Raw genomic sequence first — 20,162 nt, 5'->3', positions numbered from 1 at the left:
TTTCTTTGGCTGTCCCTCATATCTGGAATATTCATTCTTCCCAATTCAATCTATTTCTTTCTCTTGTTTTCCTTAATCCCCAACTGAAATTCCATATTTTATAGGAAGCATTTCCCAACTCCTTCTAATTCTAGTGCCTTACCTTTGTAAGTTATTTCCTATTAATCCTGGATATGGCTTACTTTGCTTATATTGATCTGTATTAGATTACCACCCCTTGATGGTAGGCATAGTTTTTGCCTTTTTTGTATCCACAGTGCTTAGCACAGTGTCTGGCATATTGTGTGTGTTTAATACAATTTTATTAATGGATTGCTAACCAAGAACCAGAAAATACTAGAGAAGTTCATCTCCAGGTTAGTTACAGAAAATTATTAATTTTTCATCTAACAGAAATTCTTGAAGATGAATCAATTGATTTGTACAAGGATTGAGAAGTGTATTGGTTGGGTTTATTAATACTGATGAAACTATGTATGTTTCACTTCTGTATTTTTCTTACATCCTACTTATTTATATGCTATCTTTTCTATTAGAAGCTTCTTCAATAGTCTGCTTTTGTTTTTTCTTTGTATCCCTAGAGGATGGCATATGGTTTTTAATAAATGGTTATGCATGATTATATGTACATATAAGATTATATATGTGTTGTATGTATTAACATGTGTATTGAATGTTGTTGACCAGTCATTTTTAGTCATGTTCAACTTTTTATGACCTCTGTTAGTGTTTTGCCTACTCGAGTGCCATTTCCCTCTCCAGTTCAATTTACAGATGGGGAAACTAAGGTAAACATGGTTAAATGACTTTCCCAGAGTCACATAGCTATTAATTGTCTGAGGCTGGATTTAAACTCTAGATGATGAATCTTCTTGATTTCAGACTTGGCAGTCTATCTCCTCTGTGCCACCTAATTGCCCCATATGTATTATACACATATACAAATGTGTATGTATATTTATATATTAATAGTTACATATTAAAATGGGCAAACATGAGACTTTACAAACACATAACAATAACAGGGATGATATTTACCTTGTTCTTTCATCCTATTTTTTTATTATTCTAACATGCATTTAGGAATCTAAATATAACTACAATTAAATTTTGAAAAAAACTAATTTTGGTTTTCTACTCTGACAATATAATATAACTGAGGTGGCATTTCTCTAGTGTTGACAAACTGTAAACTAACTTTCAGACTACTTTTTGGAAGTCCGACATAGGTATTTTAAAATGTGACTGCTGTGCTGATTTCATTCCATTAGTAGCCCAGACCGTCAATCAGTGAATGATTACACAGTTGAAATATTGACAGTAGCAAAAGCAATTTTGGATTTGAAAATTGCCTTTTTAGATTCCATTTCCTAGTTTCAGTAAAAAGACTGTATTTAAGGCCCAGCTTTGTTGATGTGTGTAAGAGAGTGAAGTTAGCTGCTGTGGCTTGAATCTAGCAAAAGCACTTGCAGGAGCCTTAATAACTATGTGCCCCAATAATGGCTGAATGAAGCATCCCATGGGACCTTGTCAATAACTCTTGCTATTTTCAGTCTCAACTAATCTAGCTATTGTTCCACACCCTACCCCCATTGAAAGCAACAAATATCATTTTTTTAAAGTTTATTAAAGTTTATAGAAACATCATCTTAGTTTTTCTGTTCGTATAACCTAATTCACATTTACTAAAGACTTAGGAAACTCCTTTTCCTTACAGTTGATTAGGTATTAGATAAAATTTATTTGTAGATGATACCTTTTTCCCTCTCTTGAATTATCCTATTTTCTAGATTAGTAGAACATTTTATAAACTTCAAAGAAAAGGGAGGTGACATGATAAGAGTATCAAATCTCAACTGGGTAGAATTTGAGGCAGTCATTTGGATAAGTTTGGGGATAATATGGTGTTCTATATACAGAAAGCACAAAGAGCAGTGACTTATTTGTTTAAAAAATGCAAGATTCCACCTTGAAGGACTATACAGTTCATAAGAAAGTATGAAAGAAACATTTATTTTTCATTTAAATATTTGAGGGTATCAATGATGTCATCCTTGTGGGTACTCAAATAACAAATCCAGATCACAACCCTCCATGCTTTAGCAAATTGCCTTCATGAGGTGACATGTACAGAAGGTTTGTCAATTGGTGGCTAACCTTCTTGTTGAAGATTGAATACTTCTGGACTCAAGATGACATCCAAGTGAGACTTAGAAATATTTCTAGCTTGCTAAAACCTGCTAGAACTTATCCTCTTCAGACATTTGAGAGTCCAATCACATGAATGACACGATGAGAAATAAAAGTGGTCCTTCTGTATAGGAGGAAAAATGGGGAGGAATGAAAAAAAGTTTGAGTGATATGAATTTGATATCCACCAAATACTTGAAAGGATTTAATTTTGAAGGGACTTGGCTTACACTAGCCAGGTGATGCAGTGGAAAGAGTACTTGATGGTTCTGGAGTAAGAAAGAGCTGAGTTTAAATCCAGTTTCACTACTTACTAGTTGTGTGACTTTGGCAAGTCACCTTCTGTCTGCCTCAGTTTCCTCAGCTGTAAATTGTGAAGAATAGCTCCTATATACTAAGTCTGTTGTGAGAATCAAATGAGGTAATATAGTTAGCCCTCTCAGCAGAGTGGTTGGAAATATTAGGTGCTTTATAAATACTTGTTTCCTTTGTTCTAGTCACAGGAACTGCCACTAACTGCTTATTTAATCTTGGGTAAGTCACTAAACCTCCCTGACCCTGAGGTTCCTCAGGTTGGAATGTATGACCTCAGGTCCCTTCAAGTTTTGGTTATGGATCTATGTCTGTGTTCCTGTGAGTCTAAGTTTTCTGGTTCTCTAGCTCTGTTTCCTTGGGCATCTAAAATGAGGGCATTATATTGAGTGAGCTCTAAGATACATTCCAGCTCCAAAATTCTATGTTTAGAATATATGTTTTTATATTTTGGAGGCTGATTTCTCCATAGCATACCTTCATAGTTCCAGTCAGGTTGCTTTTAAGATGCATGAGTTAGGGGGGGAAATAAGAGGCATTAAAGCTTTAAAACATTCAGACTTTTGAGGAGCTTTAGAGACCAAAAAAAAAGCATACGTGATAGAATTACTAAAAATAGTATGCTTACTTATTTCTTCCTATCGAAGGAAATATGCACATTTCATATACATGCTTTGAACTTTCTTCCTTTCCTATGAAAGACCATAACCAACATAAGCAATTCAGAGCTTAATTACCTTGATTTAACCATAATTTCTAAGATGATTTCTTAAAATGCTCAGGTAGTTTGGAGGTATTGCTCCTCTAAGCATTTCAAATACTCAAGTATGGTTTCTCTAACAGAACATATCCAGAATGTAGTTTTTAGAACAGAAATTATGGTAGACGATTAGATGATAGACAAGAATGTGTTAAGTAGGATCCAGGCACTTAAGGTGGCAGTATATCTCACATAAAATATTGCCAATCCACAAAATTTTACAAGGAACCACCTGCAAATGAAGTGTATTATACTTACCAGATAAATCATTTGCTAATAAAATGTATAAATTTTAAAAGGCTTCTAAATTCTAAAGAATATTAAGTATCTTGTAGCAGGGGAAAGGAATAGGTAAGCAGGTGGGTGGGTTGAGAGAGCCTAGTTAGAGTGGCCTTATGGTTCTACATAAACAGTGATCACATCTGAACAGACCCTGAGTCTAGTACTTAAAATCCTTGAGCAAAATGAAATGACACATTTTAAAGTTTAGTAATCGTATACCATACAATCGATGAACAATAACACCCTTATTCTGTGACTTTTAAAAATTATGATTAAATATTTGAGAACGGTCTCACATACATTCTTCCAAAAATGAATGTTATAATATTCTAATTTTAAAAAGTTCAGGTGAGATGTTACTAGCTCTACATACATCTGGACTACTATGAACATTAAAAGAGAACAGCTGGTGTCCAGTTGCTTTAGAGAACATCTTATGATCTTTTGCTCACTAAAATGCTTCATAATTCTTCATTTAAAAATTTTAAATAATTTATTGCAGTTGATTGTTTCTCTTTCATTCTGTAGTCTTCTAATTTCTGCTCCTCCCACCCCCAGACCTCCCCATTTTCCCACTTCCTCCAAACCCCGAGAACAACACCCATAGCCCTCTTGGTAAAATGAGTTGACTGCAGAAATCTATCTGGCCAGAGATATCATTAGGATTGGAATGAAGCCTAAGGAGGAGAAAAAAAAATAAAGATATTAGCACAAATGTAACAATCTTCATGAGAAAAGCTTTTCTTTGAGTTCAACAAGTTTGACAATAATAAACACTGTCTTTTTTGGGCTACATGCACTATTTGGCATTGCCGGCATAGTATTTCATCTGAGAACTCTCTTCTGGGATTTTATAATTTCTAGAAAATGTATGATATTCATATGGATTGACTGGAACAAAGTCTATTGCCAGTCAATGAAGCTAGAAATCAAATCATAGACAAGATTCACATTGTCCTGTTTATACAAGAGGTGACCTCTGCTTACTTTCCTCTTTATTCCAGCTTTTTGAGCAGAGAGGGAAAACATATATCACAACAGAGAGAATTTATTATTTAAAAAATAATATTTTGTCATAAAAAACTATATGCCTCTACATGCCAACTATGAAACTCATTCTCTCAGGGTAATACTATTTCCCCTTTTCTTTCGTTCAACACAGAAATGTAACCAGCTTATATGTCAAAACTTGCTACTTCAAAACTTATTTTTGTGGACCCTGTAATTTAAGCTTAATCAAAGACTATCATTTGCTTTTTTCTCCCACATTCTCTGTTTTTAACATAATGGGGATCTGCAGGCTGGGGGTGCTGTAGACTCACATAAGGGTTTTCTAAGTTTATAGGTATCCTTGGAACATGTAAATGGCCAATAAGAATTCTAAGGTGTATCCAATAAATAGGACCCAAACCAAGATGCACATTAAAATGTATTTTCTTACAGGATTCATTTACCTAAGGTTATGGGGGGAAACGAGCATGCTAGTTTTTTGGTTGTGACTGAAGATTTAAAAGATATTTCAGAACATGGTCAAGCCATGCTAATGCTGCAGAAATAGGACAAATCCACAGAACCATACTCAGTTTAAGGAAGAACAGCAGAGAAATTTAGGGCATCACTTAAATAAATGCACAAGAGGCCATCAAAAATTGGCTTTTCATCGGGTCAGTGTTTATTTCCAATATAGCCTATCAGAGAACGTTAAATGAGGAGAGGAAAGCATCCTGGAAGGAAAAAAAAATCCCCTTTCAAAATCGTTCTTTCACTTAGCCATGATCTTGGGAAGGGGGGAAAGGAAAATTTCGACTGACCCAGCTCGTGATTTACATACAGAGCTAGTAAATGAATGGTGGCTGGGTGTGGGGAGTGGGAGGGTGGGGGATGTGAGGAGGGAAAAGCGGTGTGTTTCCTTCTCTGCTGCAGAAAATAAGATTACTTACCAAGAACATTTTGAACTAGGGCAAATGTTTATTCCCTCGATCATCCGGCGCTTCAGTCTCTGCAAGAAATCAATTTCCATCCTACCTTCTCTCTTACTCCCGCAAGAGAGAGATGGACAATTCTTAAAGCTTCGGGGTTCTCCTGAAGATCTAGGGAGGGCAAAAGGCTCCCACCGAACTCTTTATACAGATCCATGCTATAAGAGTGAACCCAACGGGGAAAGAACAAGAGAAATAGGGATCTTCTGCTAGGCAGAGGAGAGAAGGAGGAAAATCATGCCCATCACAGCCACGTATAAATCCACATATAAAATTACCAGTTCCTTCATTTAGGTAGATCCCCAAAGGAAAGCTGGTCTCAAAAGAGGGAAAAGAAGTTCCTGAATCCCCTATTAAAAATAACATTTTTAAGAGCCCAGAAAATTAAAGGACTCTGGGCATAGGGAGGTAATGGGGTAGGATGGGGGAACTGGGAAGGGAACAGGGAATTGGAAAGGGGGTGGGGGAAAGGGGAAAGAATAAAGCTAATCTTACCCAATCGATCATACGATCGTTTGTTCAGTTTCAGGCTGAGGAATCAGGATTAGGAAAATTGCAAGATAAATGCATTCAGGAGAGAGCCATTTCTAATTTTCCTCTCGTTAGAAATCAAGCACGAAGGCAAAAATAGGGGCATTGGGAAAGGAGAGGAGGAAGGCTTGATCACGACATTGCCTTTGCTCCCAAGGGATAGTCCCCTGGAATTCCCAAAACACAATCGTAGGTGCTTTTCCCAACCCTCATCCGCTTCTCATAAGGGAACTTGTGGTTTCAGAAGGAAGGCAATCCCTTTAAGTGGATTGCAAATGGAATTCATCCAAGAAGCAGACTGCTGCTGCTGCTGTTGCTGCTGCTGCTGCTGCTACTGCTGCTGCTGCTGCTGTGACTGCTGTGACTGCTGGAACTAGTCACTTTCCTTTCCCAAAGCCTGCTTCTCCCTAAGCCTATCAGCAACATGCCCCTTTAGAGCTCCTTATCTTCTGGGTTTCTTCCACATTCTCTGCCCCTCGATTGATTTTCCTTGAATAGAGCCAGCTGGAGGGCTCCTGTCAGTAGGGGCTGATTCTGTAGGTTCCTTTTCCCCAACACCCTTCTGCAGTAAGTTGCTGCTGGTTGAGAGGGTTTGGAGGGAAATCCCAAATAAAAGGCACTGACTGACTGAACACTATTAGTCCTATTAATAATGGTCACAACTCGGGTATCTTGAGAGGAACTGAGATTGTGAAGAGCAGTGCAGGATTTCTGAGGCTGTCCTCTCTTGAATTCTCATTGGATCCTCCCTGGTTCCCTAAATCATTCCTGCTGCTATATCTATCAGGATGACTACAGCCTCTCTCACTAGTTCTCTCTTTATCTCCTTGTCTTCCCCACATCCTTTTACTTCTCCGGGCAGATTTATCTGTATTCCTCCCCCTGTTGACTGGGTTTTCACAGCCTCTTTCTTTCCCCCCCTTGTGGGATTCCACAACCTGTAATTATTCACTTTTTTCTGCCTGAGGATCTTCACAAATCCACTTTTCCTCTCCTCTTCACATTTTTGTTTCCTTTTGTTTGGGATTTGGTGACTCTCTGTATATCTGGCTTATTCCTGGTTCCAAGCCACAAAGAACTGCTGATTATTTCTAAGTCCCACCACCATGCAGATCACTGCTTTAGCTTGATCTGCAACATCATGGAATGTCTATTTGATTTCTGGATACATTATTCTCACAGTCATCTTGCTTCCTGAAATTTCCTCTGGTAAGTTATTCCCTTTGTATATTTTTTTGGAACTTAATGGTACTAAGGAATTAAAAAAAAAAAAAAACCTTTGTTTCTGAAGGTTTTTTTTTAAATCTTTGACACTTTTAGAACTCAAAGATTTTTAATTAAATCAACTAATTAACATATTAGTCAGACACAGGAACCAAATCATACTTCATGCAACTAGGTAACTCCTACCATTTTTTACATTCTTTTGCTTATTCACTTCTGTTCACATTTGCATTATATGATCTATCTCTAGCCTGTCTGTTCTTTAACCCTTTCTTGGCATTAAAATTTGAGCTATGAAAAAGGTTAAGTTATATGTGTGTATCTTAAGAGAGCTTTATAAAGTCCTCCTTGAGTGGGTTGGGGGACAAGGGTCTAAGAAAGTTCATTACTCCTTCTGATCTGCAGAAGGTTGTTCAGGTCATTATATTGCTATTCTGAGCCAATTATAAGACTGAACTAAAGGAACCTTATTAAGTGTACTCTCAGGATAGAATAAGAAAAAGCTTTAGGATTACAGAAACACAAGGAGTGAAATGTTAATAGGTAGTATGCAAAATAATATGCCTTTTGGGGACATTTATTTTTACTCATTTCCAAATAATACAAGAAAGAAGTGTTGTATGTAGGTAGCAAATATAGCATAATTCAGTTGTATTATTTGGGTCCCTTAATCCCATTTCATGTTATATGTACTTATCTGGTGGTGAACATAATTGGGCACAGGGGTATATTTTACTGGGTTAAGGTGAGTTGATTAAAAGAAAACAACTTTATTTTGTCTGTACTAGAAGTCAAACACGGACAGTTCCTACTAGAGAAATCTGACCACCCTAACCCTTCCCCATTACTCTTCTTCCCCCAATCCTCCACTCCTATTCCTACCCCCCCAAAAAAATCCTCAGGGTGAACAGGTACCTGGAGGTGGCCCTTAGAGTAGTTTGAAATTTTTATGGGTTTAATGAATTATTATGATTATCTTCTCTTTCTCCAGTGAGGATATGTTGAGTATATAAATCTCTTCAAACATCTTGTGGGAAGTACAGGGTTCACTCAATGTAAAACTGCCTGGATGGGTAATGTATGCATATGCTTTTAAACTGTTTCTGCCATACCATCCATTAAAAAGCAAATGAGGGCTTTGAAATCCTCTTTGCAAGATAAATAGATTTGAAAATATCATTTTAGAGTTTTCCCCTCTCCCTTTGTAGTCCTGTCATTGCTAATGTTCTCGGAAAGCAACTAACGTGACTGAATTCAAAAGCCTCACATCCAGATGTGTAAGTGTTCCCTTCACCTGGGTCTCCATTCCCAGACTTTGGACTCAAGGGTTCTTTCCCCTTGGTCGCCGCCTAAGATTCAACAGACACTCTAATCTGAGCGCCTACCGCCCCTCACCCCTCGTTCCTTTCCGAGTATGGTTGAGGTCTTGCTCATTCAATCGCCTAGCCTAGCAGGGGAGTGTCTCCTGGAGATCATTTCCCTTGACTTCTGGAGCAACCAAGATTTAGGACAATTAACCAATTCAGAATTCTTGTTAGGGGATTGCTGCTGCTGCTGCTGCTGCTTCTGCGCACGGGTCAGGGGGAACAAACTTTCAGCGCAGCCTGACGCTTTCTCCTTAACCTAGTCTCTCCTCTGGCAATGAACAGACATATGGTCTTTTAGGTAAGTGCCTATCAGTGGCTGTACAGTAGTCTGCTTCTCCCCCGACCCTTTCCCCTAGGACTGCATATAGGGTAAACTCCCATTTGCAAAAGAGCACCCTGAGATTTAGAAGGTTAGCAACAGGCAACTAACCCGCTTTCTTTAGGTTTTCCTGCAGCTAAGAGCAACGCCTATAAATGATCCCTGGATGCTCGCCAGGGTGTGAGCAAGCATGAAGGATAGTTAAGGTGTCTATCAGACTGACTGGCTCATTGACAGCTTGGTCCAGATGTTGGTTGGGTGTGGAGGGGAAGAAGAGGGTGTGTGTGGGGGGGTCTGTCGTACCAAAGCGTGGCTCTGTCCTGCTGCCCTCAAGCTCGAAATGCTTCTTGTGAGTCTGTCCAGTCCGGCCCCTTCCTGCCACAGGCGCCAGCACCAGCTTGCTGGGCATTTGCAGCCCGCGAGCAGGCGCGTCGGCAGTTGGGAATGCCTACTCCCCTCCCCACCATTCTTTGACACGCTCCACTGCCAGTGTCTCTGGGGCCAGGCGGGAGAATAGCCACTCTTCCCTCTTCTTTAGACCAGCATAAAGATTTCAGTTTGGGAATGAGAAGTCTGGGAGCATCTTGAGAGATTGCTTCCAGTGCTGACTGGGGCTGCCTTGGGTTGGTCTACATTCATTCATTGAATTCCGTACCTCAACCCCACAATGATCTTGGTGTCCTTCCTGATCCTCTTTTTCTCTCAGTCCAGGAGATGCTGAGGGAAATGTGAATTCCAACTCCGTGAAAGAGCTCTAGCTCGATCATGGAGAAGCTCTAAAAGCTGGAGGAGCTCCCTCCATAATATGTTTGCTACTAATGCTCAGGGTTCATTACTACCTAGAATATCCACTTTAAAGTTTGTCTTTTCCTCTCTCTCTACTTTGCTGGAAGTGGGGGAAGGGGGGTGGTGGTGAAAAGGAGGAGGGTCTGGGACTCAAAGTGTATTTTCCTCTGGCATTACGGAGAGAGGGGGTGGTGCTTCTTGGCTACTGGCTTCTCAGCTGGTTCTGCAGCCAAGCAGTGGCAGGCAGATAGTTTGAGTCTCCACTGACTGCCTTTGCTTCTTCCTCTTCCACGAGAGTCAAACCTGGGAGGCTCTTACTTTGCACCAGTTTTTGAGGACGCAGCAGTACATGGCAAACAGCAGTTAGAATCGCCCTCCTGTTTCCATCGTGGCGATTCTCATGGGAATAATTCAGGGGAAACGCTTCCCTGCCTGTGCCCCCCCCAGAAGACAGAGGTGTATACTTCCAGCTGCGTGAGCTGCCCAAAGGCGGTTTGATATAAGGAAGAGACGACCTGGGTTGCAAATTATTCCCGGCATCACTTACTAATGTACTAACCAGGTTTAGGCAACAGAAGTAATGAATTATATGTAGGCTGGTGTAAGAAGCAAGGTAAAGGAAACTGCAGGGTGTAAAGCTGCCACATCGGGTTGGAGGACAGAAGCCTCATTTTCTGGCCCCCCTTTTCCATCTTTGATATTTAAATGTCTTTGACATCATGCATTTGAGCAGGTAAGGGATAAAGATCTGGCTTTTGTAGTATGAATTTCCCATTTACATTTAGCTAGCTTGTATGTGAGACCTATCCTGCAATGACTTTCTCTTTCCAGCAGTACTAGATTCCACCCCACCCCCCTCCTCCCCTTTAGGTTCTACTCTGTTGCATAGAATCTTAACTTGCACATTTTATCTCTTATGAATCTTTTGGAGTGTTTATGTTTCCATTCCTCATCTTTGGGGTAAAAAAGACCCAAATGGCAATTTGGAGGACAGAAGAGGGATAGATAATTCAAGAATAACATGCATGACCATGATGTATGTGGAAGGTTAATGCTAAAATACATTTAAAGTATTACTTTGAGATAAACTTCTCAAAGAGAGAAGAGAACAACTTCTTTAAAAAAATCCAGCCATTCCTGAACCCTGAAATAATTGCTATGACAAACTTGAAAACAATACTGGGTAGGAACTTTCATGTCATCCTCAAATTATATAAAAGTAATATATTCAAAATATCTCAATCATCAAATGATGAGAAAAATTAAAAAATGTACTATAAAAAGCAATGTTATAGCTTACTTCAGTGGATAAAACTATGATCTATTAAAAACAGTAAACAAAATGTATCCAGACACTCAGAAAATGAAAGATGTTTTAAATTCACATCACAATGACATGAGAGTTAAGTTAAAGTATTAGGCCACCAAATTGTGCAAAGAATTATTTTAAGAATTGTTTAAAACTAATTTTGTTTCTTGTTTTGTACTACATAGATTTTTAGAGAAGTCTAATTTGAGCACTATGCATTTGGACACTAGATATTATTAAGATTTAATTGCAAAAGTCTTCCTTTTAGTTTTGATGCTGTTTCTAATCTAAGAACTTGTATCCTGTGAGTTTGGATAAGAAATACTTTTACTAATTACATCGATCGATGCCTATCCCAGATCAATAATTTTGGTGCATGCAAGACTCACCAATAGAACCTTCAAGCAATAAAGGATAAACATGGCACTTTAGGGACATAAACTAATGAAGTTAGAACACTTGACTGAGCATGATGAAAAAAGATAGTTCTTATTCCTACTGGAAAGGGAACCTCATCAATGAGTATGATTCCCCCCCCCCTCAATCCCTTCATATTTTTGTTTTTGGTGTATTTTCTAGAGAGAATATGTTTATTATGCTAGAGGATGGGGAGGAATGTTTTTCTTTAAAAACCATATTGTTAATAGTTTTCAAATTTTGTCTAGACATGATTTGTGTGGTCTTAAAATGGTTCATTTTACTTGTCTTAGAATGAGATTATGAAATGTGACTTAACACTCCAATAGTACATTTTCTTTTAAGAGACTGATAATACCTACTAATCACTTTTGCAAACAATATATTTCCATTCTAGTTTTCTTTTAAACAAAAAGGAAAAAATGAAACACAAGTCAACTGAGTGAAGTTTGGAGTGAACTCTTGGGAAGAGGATAGATTAGGAAAGAAGCATCCTTTCAGGTTAACTTTATTAGAAATTATATCATTGGATGCTGACTCTCCCTTACCCCCTTCTTAAAATATTTTGCCTTTTCCCCCCAGGATATTTTAAAAATGTTTCTTCTCAATAATTCCACAGCATACGTCCAATAACATTTTCAAACTTTTACATTCTACTTTAGGCCAACATTTCATTTTATTATAAACAATTTAGTGGTTTCAGGGTTTGACATTATCTTAAAAACTTTTAAATGCACCATTCTAATTTTTCCTTTGGAAGTTAAGAAGAATACTTGCTAAATATAACTTAAATAATTGAATACTCATAAATTATTTATATCAAAAGTATCAGTTATACAAAGTAATATCCCATGTCAATAATATGAACACATTTTCAATCAACTGTGTTTTAAGAGGAAGTTATTTTGTTTTTCTGACTTAAAGCTGGATGTTATCTAGATATGCTTTCTCCCATTTTTCTACTTAAATGCAGAAGACAAGGCTTTGCCCTGAAGCTGATGATGTCTAATGAAAAAAAAAAGGATAGAATTTGGAAATTAGGAAACCTGTGGCTTCAGTTTTCTTATCTCTGAGATGAAGTCACTGGGCTCAGAGATCTTGGAGGACCCTTTCAACTAAAAATTAATGCTCTCAGGTTCTAGTCTTAGTATCATGAATCTCAAGTAGGAAGGGACCTTCAAGAGCATTTAAGCTAATCCTCTGATTTTACAGATGATGAAAACAGTCCCAGAGATTGTGAGTTGCACCTGGTCACAGGCAGAATAAATGACAGAGTTAAGATTTGAACCTGAAACTTATAATGCTTAATGTAACATCCCTTGCAATACATTGGCTCTAACTTTGCCTCTTACTAGGTCATGTGAACTTGACCTTTCTGGTAGACCACTCTCCATTTGGTCTTTAGTTAGATCAAGAAATTTAGCACTTGCTCTTCAAAGGACTGTGTGAATAAAGATATAAAAAAGTAATTCTACACAATAAAAATTCTCTATACATATGTTTTACTGTTAAAATTTATTTACATATGTCAAACTTTTTTAGTTTCAAATAGTTTTGCTGAATTCAATTTAAATAAAAGGGATATTGAATGCAAATAGATGTTTTTAGCCTATAATACCAAAGAACAATTGGTCTGGATTTTTCTTTTTGCAACCATTTATTTGCTTTGGTATTCTTTTCTAAAGCATACCTGGAAGTTTGAAGGAGTATAAATTCTGGTACAGATTAAACTTTATTTTATGTTGATTTCATGGTATTCATTGTAAATATTCACTTCTATCAATACATTGATATTAATTTCCTTCCAGTAGTGTTATGTAATTAGATGATTTTGATTTCTTAGGAGTTTTATAGATGAAGACACCAACTTGATGATTTGTGTTGATGTGTTCTAGTGCTGAGGGAGCTGAGAAAAAGATGAGAGAATACCATGTTCACATAAATATTTGCATTTTTAAAATTTTTGAACAATTTAAAAAGTAAAACTTTTTTAGATTCCAGAAACCTTTTAGAAAATTCTTCATATTTAGCTAATTGGTCATTGATGATGAGGGACCTCTGAGAGAAAATTGCTTTGGTTTATTCATCAAAACAACTTGGAAGTAGTGTTCTTCCAACCATGTTCTAAAATTATTACCATTTTTTTCTATTTTGATTTTAAAGTTTACAATGCATTAGTTCTGAAAGAGGGCAGAGTAAGTATCTAGTATTTTAAAAGGATCTAATGGAATGATCTTAATTTCAATTAAGATGTAGGTGAGTGTAAACATTTTCAGTCCTGCACAGATACAGGAAGAATACTTGTACTTTCCTGCAATGAATTAGTTTTAGCTTTGGCCTTCCTGGGAAAGTTGGCCATGATGATACTAAATCCATCATTTGTATTTGTAGGAGATGGGGGAGGGGTAGAATAGAAATTAATCATAAGGTTTAATACTGGTCATTGAATAACCTTGTCAGCAAGATTCAAAAGCTTTTGCCACTATCAATTTTGGGCACATTTGAGCAATTGCTTCAAGGTATTTGTATCCAATTACCCATTCTCAGTGCTATCCAGTTACTAGGATTTAATGTACAATTATTTTATGATCCATGAATCTGTTCTTTTCTACCTCAACTTTTTTTTTTACACATTACAAACAGTGTGATGTTGTTTTGCATTGTTATGTATCTACCAGGTAACTACTCAATAACAAATTGATGAGTTTGTCCTTAAAATAAGCTTAATTATATTTAGTTTCATACTCTTTCTTTATAGTAGAAGAGGTCTGGAATACTACATTTAAAAATATTTGTTATTTGACCTAATAGATCTTTTTGGCACCAAATCTCTGTCTCCTAGACACCAGTTTACTTCTGATTAAGTATTATAAATTTAGTTATGAAGACTGGCATATAATGGAACTATTTAATCTTTTCCTTTTCTCTTCTCAATAACAATGAATGGGCTGGTTGGTTTTTTTTTGTTTGTTTTAAAAAATTCTGTTTTAAATAGCTATTGGATAGAAAGATAGGGTAATGGTAACCTAAACATACTTTTTGCTATGCTATGTGTTTTAATTGAAATTTCCTCCTTTGGGAACTCTTTAAGCACTTATAATTGCATTCTCTGATATGCAGAACTTTTTATGAATACCCAAACATTATCAATGGTCTAAAATAACTGAGAGCAAGATAGATAACTTGTCACCATTCCAGTAAATGAAATCTATAAAATCCACATTTATTGATTTAATGAATTAATAAATATGTGAACATTACAATAAAGTGTATTGTAACTCTATAGTTTATAAAAACACAAAAGAAATAATTCATATATATGGTAAAGCCCTTTTAAATTCTATTAGAAAATTTATTGGAGAAGGTTATTGATGTATTTCAATGCATCTGCTTTTAAAAAATTATTCATCTTAACTTCTGCAGAAATAGTAACCAAACTTGAGCTGATTTAAAAAAAATTAAAAGATGCTTGCCACTGAATTTTGAAAATTATTCTTGAAATTCTGAAGTATTGAAATATAACCTTGTCTTAGGTAGAGCAGTTTTCTCTAATTTTTGATTATTGATGCTAGAATGCTAGGCCCTATATAATTTCTTCAATAACATTTTAGGCTTTGTCTTTATATACTAAACAGTTTGAAAAAAAAAAGAACCTCTTTGCTAAGTTGGTTTCAAAATAAAAGGTTATATTTAATAAACTACCTTTTTTAAAAGCTCCTCTCTGGTAAGGTGTACAGCCATCCTTATTTGCTCCATAACTTATAGATAACATAGAGCATTTTTTAGGTACCTTTGTACTCATATATCTTATGAATCATCTTCTTTAATGTTCAAGTTTTAAGAACTTCTTTCAAATATGAAAATAAATAAACAGGATCTTTCACAGTTTAAAAGAGATCAAAATGAGAGTTAGTACAAAAATCAACCAGAAAGTTTCAGGAGAAGAAATGATCATCAAGTGATCAAGTGATTACTTCCATAATGTTTTTACAATATCAGAAAGTCAGATAACCACTCAAATTTATTTATACAAATGGAGAAGCAACCTTATCAGATATTAATACTTTCTAAACAATATTATAATAAAGCATAAGAGCCTAAAAGCAAAATTTATAAGGTAATTAAATTGTCCACTCAAAATTACACAGGTACAGACTTCACATAATGATTCCCTCCACTCTTTTCTATTTTCTTATATAACATAAAAGATATACTGTAACTGAATATAATTGGTCATTTAAATATGATAGTTCTGAATCATGTCTTTAGGATTTGAACCTGTGACACACACTTATTAAAATATGATTGGAATACATCAAAGATAATGGTTCTGTTTCTAAAAGTTTTAATAAAAAATATTCTGTAGGACTGGTTGGTGTTTAGGAAGACCAGATTACTGAGACTTAAATAAATTCCAAACAAACAAACAGAAAGATTGGTGGAGTTACTAGCAAAGAATTTCCACAAAAGAAAAAAAGTACAAAAATATTTCTAGCTTCATAGACTATGGGATTAATTTCATATTTCAAATAATTCTATGTTAAATGTGATAATTTTAAGAAAAGGAAAATTATTTGCTGTAACATACAACTGTGATACCTGATATCTAATTGGATATGTGGTTTCTAGAATCATATGTAATGCTAATGTTTTCTATTTATGATGGGCTTTGAAGTTGCTATTTGTAGGATAGCTTTGAGTTAATATAACATGTAAACAAAAAATCAAGTTATCTTTTTATTACAATTTGAATTTGACAATTTTTTCTCTTATTACCAATAGTAACGACACAATATTTATGTTCAGTTTGAAGTTTACAGTCTTATTTTTTTCCATTTTAGCCTCAGAAAACTTGTGTGAGGTAGGTATTTCAGATTTTATTATCTCCAATGATTCAGTGAAGAACCAGAGAGGTTATTTATTTCATGAATATGTAGCTAATGTCCATCAGAGGCTGGATTTGAAACAAGGTTTTCTGCCTCTGAGTATGGCATATTCTCTATTATAACATACTATAAAATTACCAGTATGTGCTTGATCTCCATAATAATATAAAACAGAAAAGCCATTATGTAATTATTATATATTCTAATTTGTTATATTAGAGTTGAATGAGAAGCAATTTAATCTAACCTCCCTCTCCATTCAGCAATTACTTCTATAATCTCTCTAATAAAGGGATCCTCCAGTCTCCAATTGAGCCCTTCCAGAAATGTAAAATTCACTACTTTTATGAGGTACCCTATTCTACTTAAGGAATTTGCTCTTCCTAATACTGAAATTTCTGTGATGTTAACTTGTGTTTTATTAACCTTGGTTCTAATTCTGAAGTGCTTATAGAATAGATCTCATTCATTCTTCAAATATTTGAAAACAGTTCTCATGACCCTGTAGACTAAGCATTGAGAGTTCCTTCAATTATTTTCAGTTTTAGGTCCCCTCTCAATATTGGTCATTACTTTCTTTCTTTGAAAAGTCCAATTCACTGAAAAAATATCTGAATATTTAAAAACAATAAAAACATTCTCCCTACTAACTTTATTTTTCTTAGTTATGTTAAGAATCTTATTTTTATATACATATATATGCACATATTTGTATACATTCATGTGTGTTTTTACTTTAAACATCAAAATCTCCATTTTATGTAAATTGAATCATATCACTTTTTCATTAGATTTAGAATTCTGAAATCAAGGATTGGTTTCACTTTACTTTTGATTGAAGAATCATTGCTTTGACTTGAAGTTGCATTAAGCATTTTAGTCAAAGAAAAACCTACTTAAAACAACTAATATCAATTGCCTTTCCTTTTATTGTGTTTTTAAAAGCTTTGTGAATTTTATGTAAAATATCATATTAAAAATCCATATGTATATTTGTGATGAAGATATATCTTTAAATATTGTTTTATCCACTCTGAAAACTAAGGAACAAACATGACCTAAAAACAGTTAAGATATTTAACAAAGGGGGCAGCTGGATAGCTCAGTGGATTGAGAGCCAGACCTAGGGACAGGAGGTCCTAGGTTCAAATATGACCTCAGACACTTCCCAGCTCTGTGATCCTGGGCAAGTCATTTGACCCCCCCTCGCCTAGCTCTTACCACTCTTCTGCCTTGAAACCAATACCCAATATTGACTCCAAGATGGAAGGTAAGGGTTTAAAAAAAAAGATATTTAACAAAGACTATTTTATTACTATTACTTTTATGAACTTACTCTTATTTGTCTGCTGTTGTGTGGAAGTTCTAATACCTAGTATTAGCAGTTCTATTAAATCCTTTTGTGTTATTAATTTAAAAAAAGACATATCAATGACTCCACTAAGAGTAACAGGTGAAATAGGTTAAATCTGATACATTTTATTATGAAAGAAAGAAGAAAAAATAATTTTAAAAAAGGTGATATGATTCATAACTAGCTGTTAAGTTAGGCCTATGGTTTGTGTTGCTTCATCAAGATCTGTGATTTCATTGGTATGGAAATTTCCATTTTATGGATCCTCCCCTCATTTATCCCTTCAAATGCTGTGGTTTAGTAAGTCTTCTTTGAGGTATACTTGTAAAGATTAAAATTAGGGAATATTGGGCAACTGAGGCAGGTAGAAATTAGTTTCTCTCTGCAAGGAGTATTATATTTTTTTAGAGGTTTATTAAAGGTTAAAGATTAAAGAATATACAAGTAAGAAACATGTGCCTAGGCCAGAGGCCTAGACAAAATAACCTCACATCACACAAGAGACGTGCCTGTTCCAAAAGGGAAGTCCAAAAGAGCACCCAAAAACCTTTGCCACCAGCTTAAATCCTTCCTCGATCTCGGCCCACCTCAGAATTCCTGTGAGATTACAAAGCATTTTGGGGAAGTGGAGCAAAGGCTTGTGGGGATTGTAGTCCTGTATTCGAGTCTATTTTTTACATACTTTTAGGGAATTTTCTCAGTGACTGAGACTAAATAATTTGTCCAGGGTCATACAGTTCTTAATTTGTCTGAAGTAGAACTTGAACCTAAGTCTTCATAATTTGAAGGTTATTGATCAATCCAGTATATTGTGTTGTTTGCTGGGCTTTCTAGCACTTTTACTGGGATTTGCTTAGGTTTTATAATAAATTGTTTACTACACAGTTATATCAAGGTGGGTAGTATTAATAACTCCTAATTTCTTCATCATATGGAAAAATCGACTTCATATAAATGTTATTCATAATCAACCTTTTAGACTAAGAATTCTACATACTCAGACTCATTTCCTCAAACATTTCTTACTACTCTCTTTGGTATTGTTTTAATGGGTTATTTCTTTTTTAACACACATTTCTTCCTGTTCTATGACAAAATTGAAGGGACAAAAGAGAATGTAGACACAGGGAGAAGAAGAAAGATATTTGAAATGCTTTAGATCTTCTGTTTACAAGTAGAAGAAAAAAGTGGTAGGACATTTGAAATAAATAATAGTCTACTGATGTACTTAGATTATATTCTATATATTAACCTTTGGACAATATATACATATTTCATTGTTTAGTCATATTTATTTAATTAGAACCACCAGTTCTTCTAATAGGATTATTAGCTGTGATTCTGAACCTCTTCTTTTGGAGGAGAAAATCTCCCAAATTTGGGGATAATGGGAGTTTATAGCCCAAAACTATTAAAATCATGTCCAAGCTAGCTACTTTAAATTTCTCTTGATAATTTGTTGTTGTTGTTAAATAACAAGTTAATTGTTAGAACTAGTCTACTTGCTCTCCTTATAAGAATAACACATATTTAGATGGCCTTTATTTTAAGTAAATGTTTTTTGTTGACTTTTGAACTTAAAGTACTAGTAAGGTAAATATTTTGCTTACCTTACAACCTCAAATTTAAGCACTATAGATAATTTTACATAATTTATTAGCAGCATCTACTGTCAGGTTTTGCAATTACAATATAACTGTATTCCACATTATACCTAGACAAAAGTTATAGTGGTAGGGGGAGCTAAATCTCCCTAGCTAGTCCCTATGGCATCAGTGTAATGGAGAAGCCTATTTTAGAATGTAAGATAATGAAGAATAACTACCACAGTGATATGTGGAAGCTATGAAATTTTGAAAGTGCTATAAAAGGTCTTCTAGTACCATCTTATCCATGGCATGCCTGATATACAGTATAATTATTTGTCTCTTTCTAGTCTAAAAATTTTAGCTCATTCTGTTGGAATTTTGTGTTTTTAAGACAGCTATGCTTTGATTTTGATATTAGAAGACATAAGGAAAAATATTTTTCCTTGCCAGACTTTATTGTTGTGTAGTCTAAATATCACTGCACTAAGAAAGAATTCACGTCTGTTTTGCATTGTCACAATTTTATCACTACTTTATGGTTTGACCTTAGGCAAATCACTTTACCTTTTTCAGATTCAGAGCTAGGTACAAATCTAAAAAACTAGGAGGTTAGAGTAGATGGGGCCTAGGGTCCTTCAACTCTAATATGTGTTCTATAGCTTCTTTGGGATAGTTTTTCTGTTAAGTAAAAGATCAAGTATGTTAAGCACTCTTGGAGAGTCAATCTAGACATTGGGGTGCTTCGAAGCTTGTCCTTTACTGTGTGTTTCATTTATTTATTTATTTTTACTAGTGACTTGGGTGAAAGCATAGATACCATGCTAATCAAATTTTCAGATGAAACAAAAACAACAGAA

At 35.3% G+C, this 20,162-nt stretch overlaps 1 protein-coding gene and 1 long non-coding RNA gene across 4 annotated transcripts in view; one reads left to right on the top strand and one right to left on the bottom strand.

Annotated features, from left to right (window-relative positions):
- Window positions 1–1,608: 1,608 nt before the first annotated feature.
- LOC103096811 (uncharacterized) lies at window positions 1,609–6,894 on the bottom strand. The gene is made up of 3 exons (XR_461403.3): window positions 6,019–6,894; window positions 5,485–5,543; window positions 1,609–4,221 (listed from the first exon to the last, which is right to left on the bottom strand). It is a non-coding gene; the product is annotated as an uncharacterized LOC103096811 (long non-coding RNA).
- The window catches only part of BRINP3 (BMP/retinoic acid inducible neural specific 3), a 501,932-nt gene continuing 487,814 nt past the window's right edge, over window positions 6,045–20,162 (top strand). Inside the window, exon 1 of one of the 3 annotated variants that reach the window (XM_007480975.3) lies at window positions 6,045–7,263. The gene's annotated coding sequence lies outside the window, so the exon portion shown is untranslated. Of the gene's footprint in view, window positions 7,264–8,582; window positions 8,944–9,373; window positions 10,484–20,162 lie in introns of those variants that run through there. The other 2 variants (XM_007480976.3, XM_001367197.4) reach the window with 2 other exon arrangements.

This window comes from Monodelphis domestica, chromosome 2 (assembly GCF_027887165.1).
Source record: "Monodelphis domestica isolate mMonDom1 chromosome 2, mMonDom1.pri, whole genome shotgun sequence".
NCBI lineage: Eukaryota > Metazoa > Chordata > Mammalia > Didelphimorphia > Didelphidae > Monodelphis > Monodelphis domestica.
The sequence above is the reverse complement of the archived record's forward strand: the minus strand, read 5'-3'. Positions and strand labels throughout refer to the sequence as shown.